Source organism: Carassius gibelio, chromosome B10 (assembly GCF_023724105.1).
Source record: "Carassius gibelio isolate Cgi1373 ecotype wild population from Czech Republic chromosome B10, carGib1.2-hapl.c, whole genome shotgun sequence".
NCBI classification, from domain to species: domain Eukaryota; kingdom Metazoa; phylum Chordata; class Actinopteri; order Cypriniformes; family Cyprinidae; genus Carassius; species Carassius gibelio.
In genome coordinates this window covers 10251758-10258755 of record NC_068405.1, presented here as the reverse complement: position 1 = coordinate 10258755, position 6998 = coordinate 10251758, and positions in this window count along the sequence as shown.

Here is a 6998-nt window from a genome sequence, read left to right as displayed (position 1 = left end):
GTAGAAACAGTTTTTGTAAAAATAGGCTAACGATTGCGTCATAACCACTCGGCTCTCTGTCGCATTACCGTACAGACAGGAGGAGAAGCTCGCAGGCAATTAACTTAATATGGCGTACTGGCGTTACATTTTAAAATACTATACAAAATAATTAATCAGAATACTTGCTCCTGCTCACTCACGACAAAGAACTCCCCGCTCAAGCTCGCCGTCTCTGCAAGATTAACGATGGCAGTTTGCACGCACAGCCACTTAGAAGATTTACATCTGGCAGACAGGTTGCTGACGTCGTCAAGCTTCATTTGAGTCTGCGCGTCAGAAACGGAAGTGCTAAAAAACGCAAAAACTGGGCTTCATTTGTCTCAATTGAGTTCCAATGGGGTCGCTGTGTCCATTTCTTTTACTGTCTATGGTACAGAAGCGAAATGAAATTGAGCGGAAGTAGGAAGTCTGACGTAGTCAGGCTATCCCATTCACTGCTCGAAGTTAACCCAACTATAATGACTTCTGCTGCTGTGAAACCTGGAAATGGTAAAAGGTCTACAATTAAAACAAACTGCTGCTCCCTTGGATATATTATAATTATTATTATTATTATTTGACGCACTGCATTAAAAGCTCAGCTCTTACCACTGAAGACCTGGCAAGCAAGTGATGAAAATAGTAAATGTGCTTATTACCTGCAGCAGGGTTTCTGATGTGTTTTTCTATGAGTTGGTCACAAACACTTTAGCAAGACTGCCGTGTTTGGAACAACTTTGGCATCGCAAACACGTGTTGTAATGCAATAAAGTTTGCCGTTCACTAGGTTTTAAAACAGAGCCAAGGAGTGATAAGCAAATTCAACGAGTGTAAACTGTCTAAATGTTTGCCTGGCTCTTAAAGCAAACATTCCCCATATCTTGTAACTATAAATGACCGAAATGAAATGCCTTCAAATCAGTGTTTACAAGATAACCACACTCAGTGACATAAGTGAAAGTATAAACACAAATAGCCAACTTCACAATGAGCAGATAATGCTACCGCCATGCTTGGATTCCACCCTTCAATGTGATTTAATTAATGTTTGATCTGAGTGGAATATGAAACAATATCATTTAATGACCTTTCATAATTGCTATGACACTGATGGGAGTGGTAATTTATTTGAAGGTCTCTTTTCCTTCTGCTGTTTCCTCTGATAGTCTCTCCATGCCTGTTTTGTTTGAATATCTGGGCATTATGATGAGTGACGCTTGTTTAACACTGATGGTTTTGACAGGCAGGGCTGTATCGTTAGAAACACAGGCCATAAACCGCCCTGGTTTCAGATTCCGCAAAGTTCTGTGGGGCTATAAATGAACCCAGTCACCCAAGACGAAAACATTGCACACACTGCTATAAAGCATTAAGAAAATCAAATACTAAAGTATATATACAGTACTGTAAATTGCTGTTATGAGTAATTCTACTTGGAATGTTACAGAGAAATATAAAGTTGGGTTGCTGTTTGCTGTTGTCTTTGTTTAATTTGTAACTCTGATCTATGCTTTACGCTCTGCAGTAAGTTACAAAAGGATCCATATGTCCTTTTCCTGTAAATCCAATCCCAGCATCCTATGATTCTCTGTTTAGATAACAGCTCTCCAGATTGGGACACAGCTTGTGGCAAAGGTTGGGAAGGTCTACCCCCACAGGTCTACACACACACACACACACACACACTAAAACCCACTCAAGCGCAATGATACACACGCTCCTGAACTGAAGTGCCGCCACACTTCACAAGTCTTGTCAACAAACCAACGAAGCATCTGTCATTTTATTTGCCGCAGTTTGAGGCTTCCACTTTAATGTTATTTCACGGTTTGGCGAAAGTGCAACAATCACCACCTGGTGATTGCTCAACCTTTTAATTTTTGAACAGGGATTTGTTAAGAAGACGAATAGAAGAAAACCACTGCTGCATGTCTCAAGCCTTTCATCAGTGCTGAGGCACAGACTCCCCATCAAGAACAAAAGTACCCTTATTTCTAGGGTGGTGCGGGGGTCTGGACCCCAGGGAGAAATGTTTTTATCTAACACAGCACCAAAGCAGTCTGGTTACAAGGAGAGCAGCATTTTTATATTTTCTCGAGAACTAATAAAGTTAATATGATGCATATGTAGCAGTCATACATGAAACAGGCATGAACAAAAAAATAAATAAAATGGGTAGGATTTCCGTAAAAGACCTACAGTAATAAACTGAATGTGCTTTAAATACACAACCATGTTTAAATATTTATTTTCCAATCCATTCAACATTTTTAATAATTGAATATTGATTGTTACAGCTAGCTATATTATAACCATGTTCATACTTTTGAACTGAATAAATATTTGTAAATAATAATCATAAATAACTGATTTGACAACCTTGACATGTTTCTTACCCGTGTCATTTGTGTATGTCTGACAAATATGCATCACGTTATGTTTAGTAGCTTATGTTAAAACTGTGTAATCCCAATGCATATCCAATACATAAATCTTACATTTACACCTTGAGGAGAAATACACAAATGGTCGAAATATGTTAGAGTGTGTAACAACAAAACAAAACAGAAAAAAAAAACAGATATATAATATTCAAAATAAACTTGTAGAAATCACTTTTTGATATACTATATTAATACATAATAATATATAAATAACAATATATGATATTGCATTCTACAGTATATCTGTTTTTAAAAATCATCCAACAAGATGGGATTTCCATGAACAGCTCATTCTAATAAGAATTTAACCTCAGTAGACGTCAACAATTATCCATATGGCAGCTGTGAAAAAGTAATTGCCCCATAAATCAACAACATTTTCAGTGATAATTCAATTTAGGAGGCTGAAAACAGGTAGGCCTTTCTGTTGAGTTTAAATTGTATATATATTGAACCATTCAACCAGAGAGAAGTGCTCACCTCAAAGTTTCATACTCCACACTCAATTCCTCAAAAAAAGAAAAAAATAATAATAATAACGTTGTCAGTTTGGAAAGGGTTACAAAGCCATTTCAGAGGTTCTTGGACTCAATGGAGCCCCAGTGTGAGTCATTTCTTTCGAATGGAGGAGGTTCGAAGCGGTGGTGAACACAAAAAAGTAGCCAACCTGCCAAACTTTCTCCAAGGGCATTGTGGCACCTCCTCTGGGAAGTTTCAGATAAATCCCAGAATATGGTTTCAAAGAACTGCAGATATCTCTCTAGCATTAGCTGTAAGGTCAGTGTTCGTGACTTACAAAGAGAACAATAAGAAGAGCAGCAAGGCGAAAAACCACTGCTTGCCAAGAGGAACATCAAAGCTCATCTCATGCACCTGGATGATCCCTGGATGAATATTCTATGGATAGATGAGTCCCATAATACAGCATTCTACTGCAAGAATGTTATATCTATAGTGAAACATATAGTGACAGCTTGAGTCTGTGGGGATGTGCTGCTGCCTTGGGAACTGGATGACTTGTTATCAGTGCAAAAAGCATAAGTTCTGCTGTATAGCAGGCAATTCTGAAGGAGAATATCCATCCATCTGTGCGTAAGCTGAAGCTTAAGTGTAACTGCGTGATGCAGCCAGACAACAAACCAAAACACAGAAGCAATTGCAGATCTGAATGGCTGAAAGGAAACAAACTGCAAGTTTTAGAGTAGTTTAGTCGATGTTCTGACCTGAATCTTTTGAGATGATGTGGCATGGCTCAAAAAGAGCAGTTCATTTTAGAAGATCTACTGGTTTGTCCCATTTAAAGCATTTCTTTAGTCTTCTAAAGACTTGATTTTTTAGATTTCTCCAGTCTTCTTTGTTAGATCTTTCTATAGGCCAATAAAGTCTTTATTGCAAAATTGGATGGTTACATAAAAAATAAACAATAAAGAAATAGTTTACCCAATAAAGAAGATTCTCAGGCCATCCAAGATATAAATGAGTTTGTTTCTTCATTGGAAAAGATTTGGAGAATTTAGCACTACATCACTTGCCCACCGGGTGATCCTATGCAGTGAATGGGTGCCGTCAGAATGACAGTCCAAACAGCAGATAAAAACATCATCATGTCTATATGTACTGTATGTATGTATACTGCAGAACATCATTGCACAATTGCACCTGCTGTTCCTGAGTACAGTATATTGGTTTTCTTGGACATAAAGTCAATATTTAAAATGGTAATAACACTTGATTATCGCAGGCGCCCTGGATTTAGCTTGATATTTCCTCCTTCTTGTGATGTAAGCCCGGGCAGATATCTAACTATAATGTCAGCATGTGTAGCAGCAAAAAGAAAGATAGCATTGACACCAGAGTGAAAGCACTACATGGGACAAGGGCAGCTGCCAGCATCATAACTTCACAGGGTATTAATTGTTTCACCGCTGTCAGCAGGATTGTCTCCGCTCGTTGAACCCTGGCCAAGGAGCGGCCCATCAGCCAAATTGGAGTCCAGTAGGTATGTAAGTAAGAGTTCCAGGGAATGATGTTTTCGCATTACTGATCGAGGTGTCAAGCTCAATTTCTGAAAAAGTGCTGAGGCCAGGTGGAACTCTCAGCCTCTGGTAATATTCACAGCAGTGAATTGAAATGTGCGACTGAAAATTATACCTACTTATAGAATGACAGTTAGCTCAAAAACTGATCGGAGTATGTTTTAGTGCTCATAAAAGTTTATGAAAATTAATATATTCTATTTTTGCTTGCTGGGCAAAAAAATTAAATAAATAAAAACTACCATAGATTTACAATGAAAGTGCAATATATTGGTGCCAGAACATCATAGAGACATCATCCAGAGTGCTCTAATATTTGAGCAGCCAAAGGAATAGTTTACCCAAAAATTTACATTCACTCACCATCAGGCCATCCAATATGTGATTCTTTTTTCTTAGACTTAGCGTTACATCATTTGCTGACCAGTGGATCCTCTGCAGTGAATGGGTGCTATCAGAATGAGAGTCCAAACAGCTGATAAAAACATCACAATAATCCACAAGTAATCCACACACATCCAGGCAATCACTTAATATCTTGTGAAGTCAAAAGCTGCATTGCTTTTGGCTAAAATAGAAATCTAATCTATCCATACCATTGCTTTCACGAGTGAAATCTGAAACAGGAAAGAAATATGCAGAGATTAAGCAGTATTTACAAGCAAAATCAGTCCAAAACAGTTCTATTTTTTTAACTATTCCTTTAAGCAATAGCATAGCAGTGATGAGAACATGTACCAAAACCTAAAAAAAAAAAAATAAAGAAAAAAAAAAGTAAAATTAAATATATATTTGGTCCTGAAGTGGATAAACCAGCATAGTCAGGAACACTCTTTTCCTGCCATGACCTTTTTCTGGACTGTTGTTAAAGCCCGCAGCTGTCTGGCCTCGATTTCCAGGCAATTGTACAGTTGCTGAGACTCAGTGCACTGGGATAAGCTTTTCTCTTTAAAGACAGGCAGATCATGTTAGAACACAAGCCTCTTTTCACTCTTGGCAACAAGGATTCACCTATTATATAATATTTAATATATAAGATGGTCAGCTTCTCAGTAATTGGCTTTGCTAAATCAGTTCACAGACTTCTTGAGAGGTTAAATGCTTTTGTTAACTGGCTTGTTAGTTTGAAGGGGACACTTGATGGACAGAAATTGCAGGGTTGTGCTAATGATGAAGCAGGAAATAGCAGTGCCACTCAAACGTTTCCTTTGCAATGAGGACAAACACAGCCAATCAGACTCAAGTCCATGTGAGAGATAATAATCGATTAGACTGTCATTGTGGAATTGATAATAGCAATGTCAATCAAACCCAGGGCCTTTAGGTGAGCCTATATCAAAAGAAAAACAATCTGAAATAATTGATAAAATAATTAATCACATTATATATTTAGACAAAGGCTATTTAATATCTGAAAAACGGGTTACTGATAAGAAGGACTACACTATATATCCTTTATTTACAGACTTACCATTTATAAAACACGGCTACTTCAAAATTAACCTTAGTAAGCTTGTATACTGCTTGTATGCTTGTATGCTCAGGTGTAAATCTCAATTATATTCATGATAGTTGATAGTTTTCTGTCACAGAAAATCTGTATCAATATATTGTTTTCTGTAAGTGAGTAAACAAGATGATTTTCACATAATTTAGTTCTCCAGTTCTCAAAAATCCCGGGAACCATTGTTCTTTATGTATTTTATGGCCTTATTAAAGTGATTTAACATTTTTAGTTTTTCACTAACCACGCATAACATTTTTTTTTTTTTTTCAAAAATACAATCATGTACATACATGCATTTCACATATTATTATAGCCAAGTTTGTGCTGATTACAGTTAGATTAGACTTTAGCCATTTAGATATTTATAAGAAACTGAAAAAAGCACAAATGTCAGGGCATGACAAAACTTCTCCAGGCCCCAAAATTACCCAAGACTCCAGAGGGTTAATGTAATACCAAATATGAAAATAATAATAAATAAACAAATAAACCAATATAGAAATTTATGAGTGAACCCATGGATGCTAAATGCTAATTATCTTATTGGCTATGTGAGCAAACTACATTGCCCTCCATCCTCTTTGGCAGAACAAGAATGATAAAATACGCAGATAAATCATCCATTAGCTATGGATAAAGAAAGCGAGATATGAAACCGTACAGTGTGTACATTTTATTTAATCCAAAATCAATAATAAGTAATAGCTATGTCCACGTGCACCAGAAAGCAGAATTACTCGAACAAAATAGTTAATGTTTCATTTATCTTCCCAAAATTAATCTGAAAAGTCAAACGGAACATAAAATCAGTGCATAAAATATTTGGATAGAGAAATGGTAATTTCTTATCAGCTGGATCGTTGTTTGTTCTTTTACGTTAGTCGTGCTAATAGACAGTCTCTCACTCGTTTTCCAGTGGAAATATCGAGTAAGAGTGATATGAGAGGGGAAGAGATTGTTGCTGGGGATGTCAGTTCGCCAGAAGGGGGC